The sequence below is a fragment of the Lonchura striata genome, chromosome 7 (genome assembly GCF_050655825.1).
Source record: "Lonchura striata isolate lonStrDom1 chromosome 7, ASM5065582v1, whole genome shotgun sequence".
NCBI classification, from domain to species: domain Eukaryota; kingdom Metazoa; phylum Chordata; class Aves; order Passeriformes; family Estrildidae; genus Lonchura; species Lonchura striata.
The window spans coordinates 8,409,313-8,431,217 of NC_140709.1; the positions used below are offsets into that span (position 1 = coordinate 8,409,313).

The following is a 21,905-nucleotide window of genomic DNA, read 5'->3' on the forward strand; positions in this document are numbered from 1 at the left end:
TAAATCCAAATTTTGACCACAATCATATGCAACACATGTTCACAATATGTAATTATTCAAGCCTGAAATGTTGTCCCCTTTTTAGAGAGAAGTAATGAAATTTGAGCTTGAATTTGAGATCTCAGAGGACAGCAATACAAGATTTTGAAGCTTCACCCTCAGCATGGGCTAAAAGGCACCTTCCCCATCACCTGTGGGAGGAGCACATTCACATTTCTGGCAGATGTTTTTATGATCAAAGAAAGACAAGTTTCCTGTCATGATCCTTAAGAATTTTGCCTGAAAAGAAAGATGTTCTGTGTGTGTTTAAGGTGATTATACTTATTTTTGGAGTGTCTCTGAATTTCAAACACTTGACAGTATTCTTGGCATTGAGGCAGAATTTAAAGTGGTGGCTCAAAAGCTTTATCTACATCCATTGTTTAACATAACACCAAGTTGACAGAGAGTTTTTTTGCCTAAGGGAAAGGAATTTTTTTTTTTTTTTGTAAGGGAAAGCAATTTCCTCAATGTAGCCTGAGAACAGTAGGCACCAGTGGGGCTGGCACTGACATCTGCTGGCACTGCCCAGTGAGCAAGCAGCTATAGAATACAGCACTTAAAAACCACCTAACTTTTAAATGCTGCTTTACAAATTCTTACTTCTCCCTTCTTTCAACAAGGGGTTTCTTTTGTGGACAGAGATTTATATTAATTGATCTAAAGGGGAAACAAAATTGCATATGCCCATGGAATAATGGCCCTTCGAATCTGGCTCTGGAAAACTCTTTTAAACCCAGACACAGTGCAAAAAACACAAAGCACTACAGCTTTTTTATCTTGTTGGTAACAGCTTGACTTTCTAAATACTGCATGGTCTTACTTTTTTAAAATATCAAAACTTAGAGTCAAATCTCTTATGTTTTTCTGCTGTGCCCATGCACATGTGCATGACATATCCAGTCTGAAAAGGGCACAGAAATACAGAATGGTTTGGGTTGGAAGGCACCTAAAGATCATCTCATTCCAAGTCCCTGCCATGGGCAGAGGCACTTGCACTTGACCATGTTGCTCAAAACCTGGCTTTGAACAAGTCTAGGGATGGAGGAATGCCAAAGAAGGAGCCTGGAATGCTTCCAATTGTGCTTTCAAGGTTGTTTATTTCCTCTTATTGAAACATTCTTTCTCTGACCTGCCGAGCTCTGCCAAGCAAGAAGGACGTAGCATTCTCTGACCTGAGCCCTGGGCGCTTCCCACATTATATACTCAAAACTATGTGTCTGTGTTTACAAATTCTTCACCAATTCCTATCATCTATGTTAGACTGTGAATCTCTGCCTTAAACCAATAGAAAAGTGCCACCATCACACCAAGACACGGAGGACAAGATGAAGGAGAAGAAGCCCAGGACATGCCCAAATTCCTCCATCTTGAACCCCTTTCTAAAAATCCCAAAACTCAACTTTTCCACCCTGTGTTAGTTTAAATATCACCACGACTAAAACCCCTGTGGCTTGTAATTCCTCATCCAGAGCTGGCAGTTTTCCACGGGCTAAAATCAAAGCCACAGCTGTTTTTGACTTCATGCCAAGGTCTCCGAGCCCCCTGCCAGGGTCTCGAGACAGCCAGGGCAGCCAGAGGGATGTCCTGGACTCCAACATGGGGGTGCACCTTCTGGTATAAAAGTAAAACCAGTCTGTGAGTCCTCCTGCTTTGGCTCCATTATCCTTGGCACTGGTGTATGTCAGCACTAAATCTACTGAAGCTTTGAGGCAGATCCAGACACAATCAATGTACACCAGGCTTTGGCATAAATATTGAACAACAGCAGCTCAGATAAATGCTAGAGAGAGTAGGCTAAGAGCTCTTGTAAGATTACAAGGATAACTCTTCATTGCCTCAGAAGCTCAGTTCATTAGTACCTGGAAACCTTTAAAAGACACTTCAGAACAGAGCTGATGTGTCTACAATTTCTAGCAAAAATGTATATAAAAATTATCCTTAGAATGTATCTACTGAGAGAGCCTGGAAAGAGGGGAAAAAGACATTTTAAAGGTCGGAGGCATTATCAAATTGTATCTAAGCTAGATAATCACATTTTAAAGGCAAATAAATTTAATAATAAAGCACTCAGCAACACCACCAAATGCAGAATTAAGTTCTTTCAAAATATCTTGTTTGGAAAATAAAACAAAAATCATAGTTTTTCATCATGGCAGAGGTGACACCTGAGGATGCAGCCCAGTCTCAGACTGGCACTATGAACAGCAGCACTGACCCACCCACTTGTGCCATTTCCAGTAATTAAGTAGCACATCTGTCCTTCAAATGGGGCACAGAAATGGACAGTACATCAGGAGTGGAGAGGCATGGCTTTGTTAGAGGTGTCAGCCTGCAGAAAGGCTCATTATAGCACTGAGTTCTTTTACCTTTTAAGCAGAGAGCAATTTGGGAATTGCTGGGTGCTGCAGGCAGAGGAGCAGGTACATCCATAGCACCCCTCCAGGAACTGTTTTTCCTTTATGGTTGCATAATTCATGATATCTCAGATTACAGAGGGACAGCAATGCCAACTCCCTGTGCCAGGGAAGAGCTGCAGGCACAGAAGGGGCAGTGCTCCTTGGAATGCAACACCCCCAACAGGAATTCTGTATAATAAAATTGGAACAGATACACCCATTATTATTTACATCACGTTACTCCTTCAGTTACCAGCCAAGATTCACTGTCTTTACTGAGCCCAAGAACCACTCACACTACAGACCTTGGCAATTTAAACAGGTCAAGATAACTGTAAGAACATTTCAGCAAAAAATCTTTTACTCCCTTGAAAACACTTTTAACATCACTGAAATTTTTAATGAAGTCAAGTTAGATCAGTCAGAGTCTGAATCAGATATTTCAAACAGTTTTGGAGGATATATTCCATTTTCACAACCTATTTCAATGCATGACTTGAAAAAATAATATTTTGGGTTGAAATTTGTTTAAATTGGATTGTAGTAACAAGCTTTAAAATTTCCTGAATAGCAATAACTTTGTCTGATTAAATAGCTCAGATAACCTGAAAGGAATCTAAGTATTTCAACTTTTGGGTTTTTAGTGTGGGAAAATTTTAATTTTAAGAAATAGACTTAATTGTGTTGCAGGGAAAGAAGCATCAGATAATAGAGCTGCTTCCCCTCTGACTCTATTAAACTGTATATGCCACTGAATTAAAAAAAAAAAAAAAAGCTTTTTAAAAACTTCTTTTCTAGCTTGAAGGCTGCCCAAAAAACTTTCATCCTGCCTGCATTTGTATATTAAAATACCTTGAAGACCAGGAGCATTTCTGTTCATCTCTCAATTACCAGATAACTTTGAGGCAAACCCAGGTTCTCTAGAAAGACAAATGGACACAATCTCTGGAGTTGCTTCTTTGATGAACAGTGAAAAGCTCCTTTCAATATGAGATTTTGTTCCATTTTCCTTCTCCCATGCTTTCTCTAACAACTTCAGAAAAATCAGAGTGTAAGCCAAAAATACACATAAGCAGTTATAGCTAATTTTAGGCACTTATTACTTGCTGAAACTCTGAGGTTATTTGAATTTTCTAAGAAAGAAAGAATTGGGAAATAATAGCTATTAAAGAAAAGTTGGATATAGCAGAAAAGTGACCCTACATCTTGAGTTCAGCCTGGAAAAGGCTCTGAAATCTTGACAGAGCAGGTTGCCTCCATCAGGATACATAAAATGACAATATTGATGGTAAGAGATTCTGAAGTAAATTTTAGAAATCAGACAGAATCTGCACTTTCCTCCTTAAATTGTGATTAAAGAATACTTTGCTTTTCAAAAATGATAAAATGGGGAAAATAAAAATTAAAATAAGAGAAATTTAATGAGAAAGTATAAGGGGAAACAAAATGTGAAAATTTTAGGGATGTGTGTAGAGCTAAGATTTAATTTAAAAATATGAACTTGGCCCTTCTTTCATCTCCTAAATAACTTGGAATTGGCAAATCCCATTGCATATCCTACCAGGAATAAGGGGGCCACGAGAGCCATTTCTCTCATGGAAGAGCAGGGATGTCTGAGATTACAGCTAAAGCTGCTGAAAAGGAGCTCACCATTTTCTCACAACAAATGTTTTTTTTTAAACAGGTTAAGAACCAAGAGGCAGAAGAGATTTCCTGGCATCTCAATGTTCAGATTAATTGAAATTCACTTTGCTCAACACAGTTCCTCAGTGTGGATGTGTCGTAGACTAAAAGGAATACTTTATATCCAGTATATCTATTGTGGAGGAGATGGAGGACTTCTCTTCTTCCCTGATTCCTGCAATCAAACACTGTCAGACAGGGCAGCACTGGGGCTGGGGGACACATGGCACAGCAGGAAAGGCCCAGAAGCACTTCTTAAATTATTGCTATTTCAGAGCACCAGTTACCCCTCAGACCTCAGGACTAACAGCAGGGAGCTGGGACTGGAAGAGATGATTCCAGCACCCAGACTTCACCATCCTTTTCTGGGATCAATTGACCTTCAGGCTCATAACTTAGTATCCACTCCGACAGACCAAAATACAATATCCATCTCACTGTAAATCCAGCTGTGACATGTGTAATTTCTTTTTTACTACAACACACTGTCATCGTCATCCTTATCATCAGGAAAAGTGATGTACAGCTTACTGTAGTGCTAAAAAAATCCAGGGATTACTTTACAGAAATATCAGAGCATGAAAGAGATTTAAGATTACTTTGCTTAAGCTTTAAGAATGGCAGACAACAGTAACAATAAAAAGAGGGGAAAACTCCTCCTCTCATGGTGTTTTCTCAAGTGACACTTCAAATATTGGAACTCAGCTGATACATATCTAAGACAGACCAAATACTGATGTGTAAAAATCCCTGCAGTTCTGAGCTCAAAAGGCACCTGCAGGATGACACCAGCTGTATGGATGTTCCCAGTGTAGCCAATATTACCCATTACTCCAGGAATATATGTGGAATTCACTCGAGCACATGCTGGTTGCTGAAGGGTTTAGCTTAGGGTAAGTGCTCAGCAGCTCTACAATATCACCTAGTCCACATCTGCCATGAATGCTGGAGTTGAAAACTAAAACAATACAGAGAAAGAAGCAAAGAGAGGAATAGCTGGAATAGCTGCAGCTTCTCTACAAGAGCTGTTTTACTACAAACACACCTCACTAGCTCCAGGAGAGAATTAAAAGAGTGAAGTCCTTTGGCCAGTCTACAAAGGGAGTTTAGGCAATTCAGTGTTTCCTTCTTGGAGTCTCTGAAAAATTCAGTTAGGCAGGTCTTATGTCAGGCCCCAGGAGAATTGTGGTGTCTTGTTAGTTCCATTTGTTATTACACTAGGAAGAAGACCACTACAGTTTTTTTTGCAGAGAAACTCCTAACAAGTCAATTTTGGAAGTATAATTTTTGGCATAATGCGAATTTTTGAAGGTCAGGCTGTATGGATACAGTAGAAATGATCAGAATTCAGACTTTTTTTCTTTTCAAACTCTTACAGACTTTTTCATGAGGAGAAGCAGTTTCTGAAATTCCTCAGACTGTCTGGCTACAAAACTCTGCTGATCATCTTTAAAGTTTGGAAATTAGCAACTGTTTTGCTGAATTTAAGAGCAGTAAACTTGCTTCCTCTCCTACTTATTCTCTCTAGATATCTCAAAAAACAAACCTAACAATCAAAAAACAACACAGAATTTGGGAATCTCAACTGATGCACTGAACTCGTAGATGGCAGGAAAGGAATGGAGGAAACAGCAGTGTACATATAGCTCAAACCAAAAATGAGATCAGATTCTTTCTGCTCATCAGCAAAGAGCCAGATGCTGGACAGTGTAAAATCCATCACATCCTGCTAAATAAAACCTTCACTGAAAGGGTGGAGGAAAGATTAGAGGAGTTTCTGTTATGGACTTTATACTGTGATAATTCTTCCTTCAGATCGAAGAGCACAATCCTGCCTGCTTCATTTGTTTCATCAGGCATCCAGGCTTAAACCCAAACATAAAAATAATCTGCTTCAATGGGATTATTTGCACAAGTGAGGGTTTGCAGAACAGGAGCTTAAGCAGCCCACCCATGTGGTGTTCACTGGGGAATCTTCAGAGGCTTTTTGCAAGTGCTGTGCAATTTCATTGAAGAGGATGTGTCAGACACTCATCTGATGAAATTCAAAGCAGTATTGTTGATATTAGCTATTCTCTAAGGTCTTCCCTGGAAAGATCTGACCTGCAGAACCAGCTGTATATTAGCATTATATTTTTATGCTTCCACAACAGATAGGTTTAATAAGTGGCCATGTCTTTTTAGAATGTTCTTGCCATGAGACAAAACAGAAATACTGTCTGTAATAATACCAAGGTCAAAATGTACTGCTAAGAAACAGAAGAGCATTTCACCAGAGAATGGAATGGGTGTTAAATATTTTAAGAATCTGCTGCTTAAATAAAAAGTAACCTCCTGTGCATTAAAAATACATTTATTGATCCTATTCAAGATTCAACAGAAATACTTCCAGCAGAAAAAAAAATAAAAGAACTTGTTTCTCTGCAAAATGGGAAAGCTTATAAGACTTTCTTTGGTAAATGTAGCAGAAATCATAAAACATACTTAATAAAACGGTCCCACAATTAACCTAAATTCCAATTTAACCATTGACAGTGCAAGGAGAGAGTTTAAAGAGTGAGATAAGCAGAAAAAAGGTTCATCACTTCATACATCCTAGCTAATATATGCAGATAGAACTGTTAAATAAATTAAAAAGGACCCCCACCGTCAGCACTTGACAGAAATAGAAATAATGTTCTTTACTCTTGGTGTACCCTTATCTTCTTTTTCCCTGTGAATCAGAAACTGACACTGGCAAAACAACTTCTGAAAAACTGAAATCCCCAAAAAAAAGAACCTGGGTTTGTTTCTGTTAATGTGAAGTCTGGAATAAATTCAACCCCAAACCATCCTCCTACCCCCCAGATAAACCCCATAATATGAGCACTGACCTTCCTCAGCACATCACATTTGCACCATTTATTTAATGTCTTTTTGTTCTTGCAGTTCTGGTTTGCAGCTTCCACAAGAGACAAAGAGACAGCTTGATTTTTGGGAGGAATGAAGAACTCTGCTCCTCATACTATTAAAATCTGCAATGATTTATTCAGTACCAGACTCAGAATCTGCTCTGAAAATGTGAATCCTTCATAAACATTTTTCCTGTTCCTATCAGTATTTGTTCACATTGGCAGAGTTCAGAGAAGTCTTTCAAGGTTTTTATCATCAAGGTCTCATCTGACTTTGGAGCATATTTGCTCTGAAATTTTTGATGGTACATAAAGGAAACAGAGTATCATCAAACTATGGTGTGTTAAACTCTGAAAAATATCATTCTGAGAGATGCCACAGGAATTTCCAACATGAAGTAGAGCATTGTAATAAGATTCCCTCTCTCCATAAGATATGGAAATTTGGAAGGCACATTTTTAATATGTGTGGACAATCCACACTCCAGACTTTGATCACAAAATGTGGATGGGACATGAGAATTCTATTTTTATTTAATGTACATCTGTGGAAAAGCCCTCTGGTGCTTCAATGATTCAAGGGTCAAATCAGTACATGTCCATTATTTATGCTTCCTGTGTCTCATGCCTTTTTATATCTGAATGTATCCTTCAGTTAGAAAATGGAACAGCAAATACAGTCTGAAATGGATATGATTCCAAATGAACCATGAAAAAGAGTTGGCTTTTCTTTATGGACACCCTCAAACTGGGGGGCTCTGCAGGCACAGGGGATCACAAGCCAAAGCTGAGACCTGGTGGCTGATGTCTGAAGGAGAATAGCTGAAAGGAGGTCTTGACATGTAACTGGAAACCAGGCTGGGCTCCTGGTTTAAGGAAAAAACACCTTTAATCTCCCAAGGGTTCTCACTAATGGGAATAAGGCTCTTTGAAGCCTGATGCATGGATTAGCATCTTTGGCTCAATAGCTCTGGGCAGGGGATGCTACTGGCACAGGCTGAGAGCCATCAGATCGTTGTGCACTTGCACTTGTAGCAATATCTGCCCTCAACTCAGGTTGTGTTCTCAAGCACTGAAAATCCTGGGAAAAGTGAGCCAGCTGAGTAGCACCAGGCTCAGCTGCCAGCAGTGGCTGTTGTTAACTAATGAGCAACATGGTTCAAATTCCTCCTTCCAAAATTTTTTCCTCTGGTGAATTCTACAAATCCAAGTGTTATGAAATATTAAACTGGGAAATAACAGTCAAATTTCTATTCTTTAACATTATATCCCATACAATCAAGAGCTACTGTGCCATATGAGACCAAATTTGATTTTGAGATTCAACACCAACTCATTTCTTCCACAGATGGAGCTTGTGGGAGCCCCTACATGAGTCTCTCTTACACGTCTCTATTGATAATCCATATTCAATTTGGCTATCAAAGTAGATTACTCACCACCACATCATGACAGAATTCAATTATACTTTGTGAGAACTATTAGTTTTTAAACTGATTTTGATTTCTTGGAACTTACTGCATTAATCCATTAATTAATTGCTTTAAGTGATATATGAGCGTATCACAGAAACACACAAACACTTTAAAAAAAATATACACAAAAAGAGACAAAAAATACAGCACATACATTTTAGCTAATTAAATTCAAAAAAGAACCACACGGAGTATTTCTAACCCTCCTCATCCTTTATAGTTTTTAACTTCTCTATGTATAAAAGTGATGCAGAAACCCCATAATAATTGCTGAAGTGACTCATTAAAATGCAGAACTATGTGAAAGGGAAGCATGGAAAACATTTCTGACATCTAAAGGCAAGGTAAAGTTTTCTAAAGAAATAAGTTTGCAGATCAATCCCACAGCTAAAAGACTGGCATAAATTAGCATCCTTGTGTCAAATGTTTGAAACAAGTGAACCTATCTTTTAGCAACTAAAGCTAAAAATATGGAACAGTTACTTTTTCTTTCAGCAGGACAAGTGCTTTGCATAAAATGAAATATTCATAAAAAAACTTGGCTATAAAAATGGGCAATTTGTCACTGCAATCATAAACAGCAGGGGCCAGGAGTTGTATCCATATCATAGGGAGGGGAAGGGGAATTCAGGGACTCTGCTGTCCCCCAGGACACGCTGACATGTCCTGCAAAGCCCTTCAGGTAAGCAGGACCTGTGCTGTCTGCCTGCTTAAGTCAGCTGTCGGGAAAATAAAGTGGAAGAAACGAAAGAAAAGCTTTTTATTAATTATCTTGTTTCTCAAAACTTCTCCCAAAATGTCTCTTTCTAGGTTCTGGATATTCTTGCTTCAACACTGGTCAGGTGGATTTAACATTCACATAAACAGGGGAACTGCTCTGCTTGAAGCCCTGTAGGAGTCTCCTAGAAAAGGAGTGAATGGGATGAGAAAGATGCTACAGGAAACCCAAGCTGATTTCCCATTTCCCAGCACAGTGCAGCTCAGAGCAGGCCTTTCAGAAAGATGAAGATTTGGCTATTTTTATTGATTGGCAACTTTATGAAGGTTACAAATGTGGGAACTCATCTGGAACCATTCATACATTTTGCTTGTTGTCAAAACTGGGATTAAGACCAGGTCTTAGAGGAGTGAGGGAAAAGTGTAGGGCAGGCAGGGCATTAATCCACTGCCAGCAAAACCTCAAGATAAAGTTTGAAATAGAGTTCTATTGATGAGTCTTACATTATTTTCTTTCCTCTTAAACAAAAGGCAATGCACTAGAGGGGTATTTGTGAAATAATATGCATGTGTGAGCAGAAATACTGGCTTCACACATTTAAACTGAAAGAACAAAAAAATGTTTCACTTGGCTGAAAGAGAGCAAGGGAGAGAGGGAGGAACAAGGCACTCATTAGAGTAAAATAAAGTATTTAACATGTTTCATATTAATTGAATTGTTGTACTTAAAGCCTTCAGCTCAAGTGCAAAATATATTAATCTGTTTTTAATTTACCAGGTTTATGAATTTTACAACACAGCCTGGAAAGTAATGAAGTAAAGAGTGGGTAATAGTCACAGAGTTCACAGATTAAATTATTAAGACTTATTGTAGAAACATAGAAAACCACAAATGTAGCAGTAAAATATAATTATAGCAAATTAGACACAACTACAAGTATCTTGAAAAACATGTGGGAAACAACTGAGTAATTCTAAACCAATAACACCATAATGTTTCCTTTGCTTCACATGCTGGTTTGGGTTTAGAATTTGCAAATGTTTTACTAACGCATTTCCTTTAACTGGTAAATCATAGAAATTAGGCTCATCAAGGTTTCCAGGAAAAGCTCTAAGCACTTATTAGTTCACACAAGGCCTTCCAATACTCCTGTGAGGTTTTCATCTTCATGCTGATGGTTCTCCATTCTATAAACCAAAATAAACCTCTGGGAAAGAAGGGATTACATCCCAGGTCTCCAAAATCAAAGATCACTCCATGTGCTTCTCTTGGCCAGGGTGCTGCTACTGGGAGGAATGAGAATTTTTGTTCCTCTGTGCTATTTCAGAGTTGACATCAGTATGATTGCTGGGAGGGCAGGATGGAGTTTGTAACTGTCTTTTCTTAAAAGACTGAAAATTTCTGCTGAAAATATTTACCCTGAGTTGAAAGCTATACAATGCCAAATATTTTACTGATGCATATTTAGATAATACAAATATAATATCTATTATTTCATCTGTCAGATAAAATATTGTTTGCTGTTTTAAACACCAATTATTTCTTGCCCATAGGTCAGTTCTTCTGAGCAAAGGTTCCCTGGTATGAAAAGGGACTAATGAAACTATTATAAAAGTTCATTTTCTATAGGCAATGAGAAAGGAAGAGATTTTTTAGTTTTGTTAAAAGGATCTGTAATAGTCTGTTTATTGTTTTTTGTTTTACTTTTTTACAACAGCCATCATTCTTCACTAAGAATTTCAGAGCATTAAAGGTACTTAAATATCAGGAGAAATGAGTATTTGAACACTAAGCTCTTCAGTCCCACACTTTTTCTAGTGTCATATTTGATATTACTATCAATAACTTGAGTTCACACAGCTTTTATTACTGTAAAGTAACAGAACGTTTATTGTGTCTAAATATTAATTTGACAAACACTTAATGCCACTGAATAAATGTCTATGACTTTTAAATCTTTCCTTTGAATAACTGTAAGCTCAATAGGATTTAAAAATGCAATCTCCTTTCTATTGTGTGCAGACAAATCCAAAAGGGTGGATAAACACAGGAAATCTAACTTCAAAAATAAAATTACTAAAGGTATTAATCATATTCTTAAAAATTACAGTGAAAATAATCTTCTTCAATTTAAAAGTCCTAAAAAATTTATTAATAGTCTGTGTAATTTGTCAAGCATTGACAACAGTGATAAAAGAGATCAAATGATGTACAGACAGGGCCTCCTCCATAAGAGCACAGTGACAGAAATAAGAAGTCAAGGGAAATTAATGCCTTTAAAAATGTGCTGCACTCCATTTTTTTTTTAACCTCAGTAATTTAATGCATTAGAACAACAGACACATTGATTAGATTCTTGTGTTGGCTTCAGTGACACGCCCAGGAGGCAAATGAAATGGAGGTGTTTTCTGGTGTTAATAAACTCTGAATATTATGGTTTAAAGAGGAGAAACAAATCATAGGGAAAAGGGACTATCTGAAGCATCCCATTCCATGATTTTTATGTTTTTATCTGAAATATTCTTTGCTTTATATGGAGAAAAATAGTGAAAGAAAGGGAAATAATATCAAGACAACTGTTCAGGTTGCAGCTTATTTCTTTAACTGGGACAAAATGCGAAAACTTTTTTTTTTAACCTCAATAATTTAATGCATTAGAACAACAGACACATTGATTAGATTCTTGTGTTGGCTTCAGTGACACTCCCAGGAGGCAAATGAAATGGAGGTGTTTTCTGGCACCTCTGCAGGGGATGCCAAAAGGGGAACCCTTGAAGGCTGAGCCAAAATGCTGCTGGACTTCAAAGTGATGAAGGTTTCAGGGCAGCTTTGAAGCTTTATAAAGGTTACTGGAGAAAAAAAGCTGCCTTTCATATGCCAGTGTGAGGACTTACTACTACAGAGCTTGCTTTTATCATTGACAACACGAAAACTACCCCATTTCTATATATTTCAGAGTCTGATCAGTGTTTACACTGTTAAAATTTCCACATTATGCAAGGACAGTGAACTTGCACTCACCTACCCCAGCATGAGATGCCCTCCTCCTCCACAGTCTGCTCTGCTTCACACACTGCTAAAATACATCTAATTACAGTAATAAAAGCCTCCACCTGCTTCCTCTGCTTATCTGGGTAGAAAAAGAAAGACAGACATGGACTGAACTTAAGTGAATTAAAATTAACCTAATAGTCACAGTGATTTAAGCAATGGCAGGTGGTCTGGCTGCCTCTTTCTACACTTTGCTACTGGAAGTGGGCAAATAGCCTGCCAAGCTTGTGCTCTGTTTCTAACAGGTATTTTCAAAGCTGTTTACTCACTCAGGGAAAGGAAAATTAAGGTCACTGCTAAGTAGAAATAGGAAAGGAGTTTGAAAAGCACTCATCACAGAAGTGAACTCTGATCCTGTTCAGTGTACTGGAGGTGCTTTCATTAATTCCTACAAAGCCAATGACAACTATCATAGAAAACCTGAGGAAAGGATCTTTTTTATGTTTAAAAGTATTGACTAGGTGTTTGCTCTTTTCCCCTACCATATTGCCCCTCATAGCTTCCTCCTTCAACAAGATTTTTAAAAAATCAAAGACTACAAGGAAGACTTGAGACATATCTTGAGGTTACCAGGAGGGAGAAAAGCATTTTCCTATCAGCAGTGTTATTTTTATAATATTCAACTTAAGAGGTACAAAATATTGCAGATTCCTGGCTGAAAGTTAAGCAGGGACAGCCTGTGAACACCTGAGGTTCAAATTAAGAACATTTTTAATTTGACTGAAGCCTGATATGCTGGCATCTAATCTTTATCAGCAGCTTTATCACAAAATGAACCTCAAGCAGCAGAAGACTGCATTTATTAATTACTTTTCAACAAACAATGCCTCTGGGGAGGGCATAAAGAGCATTTCTAGCACTGAGACCTTGGGTTTTGGTAGAAGATTCACCTGTGTTTGGATAAAGTGACCTGTGCTGGGTGTTGCAGTGTCTGACCCCGCTGGGACAGGCACACCCTGCCTCCCCCATGGTCCATCCTGCTGCCACCAAGGGGGTAATTAGCCAGAAATAATTTCCACTTCTTCCCAGCCATCCCCAGGTGTATCTGGAGAAAGCAGAGCAGTGTCTGCACCCCAAACAATGCCATGCTGGGTTTATTTCTCATGTGGAAAAACACTGGTGCACTACAAGTATTCAAGTCTGAATCTAAATCCAGGCAAAGAGGTTTATTTAAAATATCCACTTCCACCTTTCCCTTTCTCTTTCAGGAATCTATGCAGTACTGAGGAGAATCTACATTCTTCCCTTCTTCTCAAGGCTATAGGATTTTGTGCTAGGGCTGCAGCCTCACTAAAGTAGAGTGGGAAAAAGCCTCTGCATGCCAGAAGGTAGAGCAGAAATATTTGATTCACTGAGATCAAACTCAGTAATACATTAGTTATGATAAAAAAACTGGCTCAGATCAGAGTAGTCCCTGTCCCAGAAAAGTTCACACATTGGGTTCACCTGTTTTATGAAAAAGAATGGTATTGTCCATTTAGTTAACTAGGATATTTTATCAAGTGCATGCAATTTTAAATTCATTCTACTTTCAATATAATTTTTTTTTCACATTTTGTCCCAGTTAAAGAAATAAGCTGCAACCTGTACAGTTGTCTTGATATCATTTCCCTTTCTTTCACTATTTTTCTCCATATAAAAGAAAGAATATTTCAGATAAAGACATAAAAATCATGGAATGGTATGCTTCAGATAGTCCCTTTTCCCCTGTGATGTGTTTCTCCTCTTTAAACCAGAGTATTCAGAGTTTATTAAGTTGTAATCTTTTAACTTAGCAGAATTAACAGAACTTTCACTTCCTAACTTAATGCCAACTTAATGCCAACACTGAGGAAAGAAATTTAGGGAGTTAGTGTTTAATGCTGTGATAACATACAGGAGCAAGGAAAGTTGGATATAAGCATATTAGAAGGATTTTATTAGAAGTTTTGGAGGAAAGAAATCTATATCTGTTCTCTAGTTGGCCCAGAATGTCAGTAATATTTCCAGGGTACTTTTGCACTCTGAAGTATAAAAAAAGCACTAAGGAAAGAAATCTTATCCACTGCAGCATCCAGGGAACAGAAAACATCTAATGCATCTGTATTAATATGTCAGTAATTCAGAAGCAGCTACTAAGTTAGGGAAGTGTTCATATTCACATCTTCCTTAAAAACACTGGCTTTGGAGACATTTGCTATTTAATCCGCATTTTATAAATATAGCTAAAACATAGGTCATGGTGAGGCTTTCAGGATAAATTTATGCAACTAGAAAAAGGTAGGTAGAAGCAACCTGAAAGTCATTACAGATAAACAAAACCTGGTCAGTCCTTAGGGGTGTGGGGTCTGTATTCATTAAGATAACTAAAAAAAATCTAGCAGTTTGACAAATGACAGTAATTTAGACAATAAGGCAAGCACTAAGGAACATTGCAGCCAAAAGTAACTTTAAACTTGAGAATGGGACAGAGCAGACAGCGAATCCTGCTGAAAAATGCAAAATTAATTCCTAAGCAGCTTTTTTGTGATTATTTTCTAAATGATTAAAATATATATTGAGATTGTGAAAATGGATATCATCCTGTTCTCTGTTAAGTTTTGGGCCCCTCATGACAGTGAAGACATTGAGGTGCTGGAGCATCTCCAGGGAAGGAAATGGAGCTGGAGAAGGGTCTGGGGGTACCTGGGGGTGTTGAGCTGGAGAAAAGGAACCTCAGGGGAGATCTTTGGCCTAAAACTCCCTGAGAGGAGCTTGTGGCCAGGGGCAGGGGCATCCTTTTCTCTCCAGTACCAAGCAGTAGGACAGGAGGAAATGCCTCATGCTATGCCAGAGGAGGTTTAGATCTGATATTAGAAAAAACTTCTCTGCTGAAAGGGTTCTCAAGCCCTGGAAAAGGCTGGCCAGGGAAGGGCTGGGTCACCAGTCCTGGAGGGATTTAAAAGCTGTGTCAGTGTGGCTGGATCACCAGTCCTGGAGGGATTTAAAAGCTGTGTCAACTTGGGGACTTGGTCTAGTGGTGGGCTTGGCAGGGTTGGGTTAATGGTTGGAGTCGGTGACCTTAAAAGTCTTTCCCAATCTAAATGATTCCAAGATTCTATTCTCTGTTTTCTCTTATCCAAGACAGCAAACAGCTCAGACTCTGCCTCACACCTTCCCTGGCCTGGCAATGCTTCCTGCCAGCTGATGGCAGAGAAGCTCCTGCAGAGCCAAACCAGAGCACTTCTGGCTGCAGAGACCAAGCATATCAGCCTTACACTCAGTAATGCTCTCTTACATGAATTTCAGACACTTCTGCTTTTTCTTCCTGCAAATTCTTTGCAATTTAAGCTCATGATCACTTCCCAAACGTTCTAATAAACACTGATAATTTTAGAACGTTTTTGAAGTTCACAGTTCTGTTCCTTTCTAACACTTATTTTATATTCTCAGATCTCATGCCAGTTCTTCCATAAGGACGTAAAGCCAGCAGATTAACTTTTTTCCTCATATCATTTAACACCTTTTCACTTTCTGGAAGCTTATTTTTAATGTTTATTTTATTAAATCTTTGAGCCCTGCCAGGGTTATTAAGGAGTCTGATAGCTAAATGTAATGCTGAATGTGCCATTACTTTCCCCCGTTTAATTCTGATCCACCTTTCTAAATGTTAATTCTAAAACTGGTGACATTTCCCCCTGAACTGGGAATAATTCTGATATGTATTTATTCATTTCTGTTAACACTGATCCATTTAATCACTGAGTATTCCAACCTTTGGTATGTTTGACTGTAGCTTAATAGAAAAAATGATCTAGTTCATGATGGATAAAAGTCCCTAAATTTTTTTGCTACTTCAGAAAAATAAATTTAGGAGACTACCACAAAAAGCTAATGAATTACACTTCTAAACTGGGACTTCCATTTTTAAATACTAAAAATTACAACAAAGAGCAGAAACCTTTCTCCTTGTTTTTATGTAACTGTGTAGATAAGTAACAGATAACTGTAAGCATCAGAACAGGTGAAGATCACATTAAATTTCTGACTGTGGTTATAATGTATTTGGAGTAAATTTCTGCAGGAGTATCCATCTGCAAAGGTATAAGGAAAGCTAAAGGTCTTTAGAAATTCATCATCTGTCCTTTTTTGATGGAAAGTGTCAGGCTGTTTCTTGATGGAAAATGTCAGCCACAGAAAATATCAAATTCTAGAAAACATCAAAGAACACAGGGTAAAAAAATTACTGCAGCCATACTCTTTGATGCTGAGAAGCCTTTGATACACCTATGATAGAGTACAGGACAGATGACTTAGCTACAGGCTTTCTGACTGGAAATAAAGGCCTTTAATAATTTCTCAACTTTATCTCTGTAATAAATATATAAACTTGCAGCCCAGAAATATCTCTAGTTTTTGTTGGGAATATCTTTATTTGAGAAACAAACTTACCAAAATGTTTGTGCATTAGATTGTCTTTTGAGAGAGAAGTCTTGGGTAACTATGGCACAAAATCTCCTGACTATCAAATATATTGGATTGTTTCTACATAAATATCCACTGTTTAGCAAGATCTCCTGTCCTTGGAGATATGCAGACTCCCACAGAATAAAAAATTTACTACCTAATATTCTCCTAATGATATGTGGAGATTATTTCTACTGTAAAGTTGACTGCTGAAGGTGTGTGCTGCACTCCTGAGAGTGAATAACTTTCCTTATTATTTACCAAAACTTGTGGACCTCAGTGATGAAACTTTAATTAAATAATGTCCTGGATGGGTTCTTCTGTTTGACCTTACTCAGTTTCATAGACTCTGCATGAGGGATTCCACCACTGGTCCAATAAATTTGAATCTCATAGAGTTCAATTCTGCTATAAAGCCTTTTTAAGGAGTGCTGGTATTTGCACAACAGCATCTGTTTTCTTTCCACTGTACTGCAGATTTAGTGGTACAGATATGCAACTTCCAATGGAATAGACAGAAATTGGATTTAATCCTCAAAAAGACTTCGCTGTAGTTATTTCCTGTTTTCCCCAACACCAAGTTGATGTTCAAGATAAAAATTATCTTACGTTATCCTCATGATGAGAAAATAGATTATAATTTTTGTCTGTGCAAATTCCTCAGCAGTAAAGAACCCACTGTAAAATGATTTTAAAACTCCATTTGAAATACAGATTTAAGCAGAACAGATCAGGGGTACCAATGCACAGACCAGCAGAGGAACAGGTGCTCACTGGTATGTACAGACCCAGCAGGGAGCTCACTGCAAATAGGAAGGGAAAAATAACTCAGTCACAGTAAATAAGAAAACCATGATCTGTGTTAACCAAATTAATTTTTTACTAACTGAAAAAAAGAAAAATACAGTTTAAGTAATTTATGATGCTGTCTGACTTTTTGGGCTAATGAAGCTTCCACAATAAAAATAGGTCTATAGGCTACTTGTCCAAGCACTTTTATCCAGTTTTTAAAATAACTTTATGTGCTTACTGCCCTGTCAAAAAGGAATCTATTAAGCAATTAGTATTTCAAAATCTATTGGATGTGCTACCTAAAGTATGATTAATTATTTAGGGATTTTTACCACACAAGAAAACTGAAAACACTTTTTCTGTTCTTCAAAGCATTTGTACACTATTTTTTTTTTTGTTTAGAATCTGTTCCCATGAAGGAAAAATGTGGAGCAGCCCTATTAGGCCAAAATAGGGGGACTATTGTCCTTGCAAACATCACAATTCATATTACTAATATTCAAAAAATAATTTTTCAAGGCTTGAAATTGCATTTTGAAGTAGAACAGGGAAAAAAAAAATCATTCTTTGGCAGCAGTATTTGAATGAAGCTCATTAAAACATCTCTTGACAGGTGATATTAAGTGCTACAATTATGCCTAATTTTGGTTTAGTACAATATGTTAAACAGTTTAAGAGATTGTATCTCTTCTGGCCATTTTCTTCCTGCTTTGAAAGTGCACTTCACTCCAGCAGTAATCATAATTTCATATTGGAACTAACTGCATTTCTTTAGCTCTCATATTGCAAAGAACAATTTAATAGACACATTTGCCTTACTTGCTGAAGCCCATAATTTTTTTTAAGTAGAGAATTTAATATTGCCATGAGGACAGATAGGAAAGACCTGGAATGTGTCAAAACATATTGAGCGAGAGCTTCTCCTTCCGAAAGCAGTGAAAAAATTCATACAACATACATGGCAGGAAGAACAGGGAGCCAGGATTAAACATATGGATGGTTTTACATCATCCTTTTCTAGCAGGAAGATTCTTTTCCACTGGAGAGAATTTGTAGACATGGAAGCAATCTCTGTGCTCTTTTTGGGGATTTTTTTTTCTCTATGTGCAAAGATCTGGATCAGGTGATGTTACAGAGCCAACTGGAAGAGAGACTGGGACAAATATTAACCTTTGAACTGAAATGGAAAAAAACCCATCTGATAATACAGATGGAGTCACGTGTACTTTGGGTTAATGCAGAAGGCAGTGCTTCAGCCTACATTTTAATTTAAAGGGAAAAGACTAATGATTTTAATTTTCTCTTTTGAAAGGTGCTATAAAACATAAATAATATAAAGCAATGTCTGCCTGGGTTGAAAATTGAGAGATGAAAGTTTGAGGTGAAATAATCTCTAATACTCAATTCTGAGTTTTTAAGAGGAAGTTGTTTAGGTTTTATGTAGTTGTGTGTGAAACCAGAAGTGGTGAACCTTCCCTCCCTACAAATGACACATCACAGTCTGCAGACAGCCAAGAGGTATGAGACACAAACCATCCAGAGGGAGATGTCAGCAGGGAAAAGGTGAAAAAAGGCCACTGCAAGTCCACTGGACTCCTAATCCATTGGGAGGGTTTGGTTTTTTTATTCAATACAGAAAGTGTAATATAGCAACATGGCTGAATTCTAGACCAAGAATCCTAGGCAAGAGAAGAAAATTAATAATGAGAGCAGCCCTGAAAGTTGCATGGGAGGCTCAAGATCAGACAGAACAATCACCCATGTCAGTTAGAAGGTGGAGGGCTCAGTCCTCATCATCTGAGGGTTTAGTTTCAGAGCAAAAAGCATCTCACCCAGACCCTCCTGCTTTTTAGTCCTGCTATTTTCCAGCTCAAGAAGGAGCAAAGTTAGTTATAACTACTTTTTTCCCAAGGTTATGGAAGAAAATTCTAAAAATCCAACATCCTAAGGAATTTGTGTTGATTGAAAAAGTGCAAACCATAGACAGAGATGACATTTTCTAGCTGAGCTGGGTGTCTCAGTCACCTCACTGTTGGAATAGCAGAGGCTTTTTCTCCCCTGAGAGGTAGGAGGTCAAATCATTTAATGAAGAGATTTGTAAGTCTTTAAATGTCAGACATACTGAAAACAGTCAGCAAATAAAAGATGATAACAATAACAATAATACTTCATGAATTTTGAATAGACACTCTTGTACATCAATAAATAATCACATTGCACATTCCATTTGAACATTTCCGAATTAATAAAAGGCATTAACTTGACTGTCAAGCACTAAAATAAGGACATTTGTTTGCTGGCAGATTTCTTCACTGTGAGCAAACATCCCTGTGTCAGATTCCCACATAAGTATTGATAACTAGATTTCCACTAATAGAGAGCTGCAACAGATGGGCAAGGATTTTATTAAGAAATCTTAATAAATCACGTTATTAAATAAAATTATTCCTTCTGCTGCCCTGGATTTCTTTTTTCCAAAATTTTCACATCAAATATTGTGTTATAGATTTGATCTCTTAAATGAAGCATAGCAGCCAGAATGTGAAACTTTGGGAGCAGTAGAAATGGCAAATTACTTTCAGAAAGGATCCAACAGTGCAATTTCCCCTCGACCTCCATTTTGCTGACTGAGGAGAGCAGCCAGTTCTCACTGAGCACTGACAATGGAGCTCTGTGCTGAAGTGCAGGAACTTTTAACGACTGCTCAGTGCCTTTAATTATTTTCCTTTGTGCTTTCATTGCATTCTGGTAATAAGCAAAGAAGTCGGTGCTGTATTGAGTTTTAAAAGCTATTTTGTCGAAAAGCTAATTAAGTTTCCTTTCTCAAAGCTACAGTGCCAATTGTTTCCCAGCTAAATGCACTAGATTTCTGATGTTCTGCTGATATTAATATATTTATTACCCAGAAGCCTCAGCTGAGTTGTCAGTTTAGCACAAGTTATAAACCCAGTTATGATAGGCAAGACATTTCCAAATAAAGAATTCATTTTAAGAAGCCCCTGGTGAAGGGAGCAGCAGTAGAATCAATGCAGTAGGAGCAACTCATCCCCAGGGAGGTGAGCACTGGGCTGCAGAGATCCCTCCCACCTCTATCCCTTGACATGCCTGAGTTTAAACATTCCCAGTTTAAACTGAAACAGTATTTTTGCCCTAAAAATATTGGATTTCTAGTCTTCATAACACATTTTCATAACAGAATTTGCAGTAGGGTTAAGAACAAATTCTCAGTTTAAATTACCCTTAAATTGCCGCTTAAAACTGAGACAAGTTTTTTTTTCCACTTTTGTACATCAAAAACTTTCTAAATTTTTCACTCATTGAAAACGTGTGACCTTCTTCACAAGTAACTTCAAGAGAACAAAATCGATGTCTAAATATTACAATATCTTAGAATTAGAATTTTTCTTCTTACAATACTGGGTTCCCCCAAGTTCACTGGCAGTTTCAGAACTGCATTTTCTTCCAGCACATGACATTGAGGAGGTCTCCTTACCTTGGAGATACCCCCAGGCAGGTACCTGGATATGCTGACAGAGCCCTTTTGTGGCATTCACATTCTCTGGACAGAGAGACATAATTCTGTCTCTCAGGAGAAGCACAGAGAGAAGAGAAAATCTTTGTCTCTGCTCCTTTGTTTTCCCCATGTGGAATGTGGTATGGAGATTGTTTACCTGCAGTTGTGGCTGGGTTGGATTCTGGTGAAGGTTGTTTGGGGTCAGTGACCAATGGATCCAGCTGTGGCTCGGGCTCTCAGCAGAGAGTCACGAGTTTGTAGTTAATTAGTTTGATAAGTAAGAAAGTATGTAGAATAGTATAGCATCTCTTTAAATAGTATATTAATGTTATATAGTATAATTTTAATAAAGCAGATCCTTCAGCCTTCTGATCTGGAGCCAGACATCATCATTTTCTCCCTGGATCCGGGGTTTGCTGCATTTTTCCTATACCCTTTGCTATGCCTGGCACCAGGGTAAAACCCTCCTCTGGTACAAAGGAGGTACAGGCAGAAGTTCAGACAGTGTTAGTCTGAGGTCCTCAGGAACGTGTATATATCTAAATAGCCTTGAAAAAGTCAGCCTGCCAAATCAGTCTGGTGTACTGATATCAGCAGGATTGTAGAGATTTATAGACATTGCAAACCTGGGCCAGAAAAAGAAAGCAGCAGACAGACAAAGCCTTTAGATCCCAACCACCAATACATTGGATACTGATATGATGAAAACATATTTTCAACTTATCGCCAGAAAACACTATATCTGAAGAATTAAATAATCTTAAAATACTGGATTTGTTTACATCTAACTTAAAGGAAGACTTCTAAGCTCTATGTAGTGTGTGAGATGCAGTCATATTTGAAATATGATTCACTTCAGACCATATTGTCTCAATTAGCTGATGATAAAAAGGTGGCTGTTGATGAGGTATCTGGCAA

The 21,905-nt window shown here is 37.8% G+C and overlaps 1 long non-coding RNA gene across 1 annotated transcript in view; it reads right to left on the reverse strand.

The window, feature by feature from the left end:
• LOC146766880 (uncharacterized) overlaps window positions 1-21,905 on the reverse strand; it is a 118,195-nt gene that overhangs the window by 46,504 nt on the left and 49,786 nt on the right. The window lies entirely within an intron of this gene.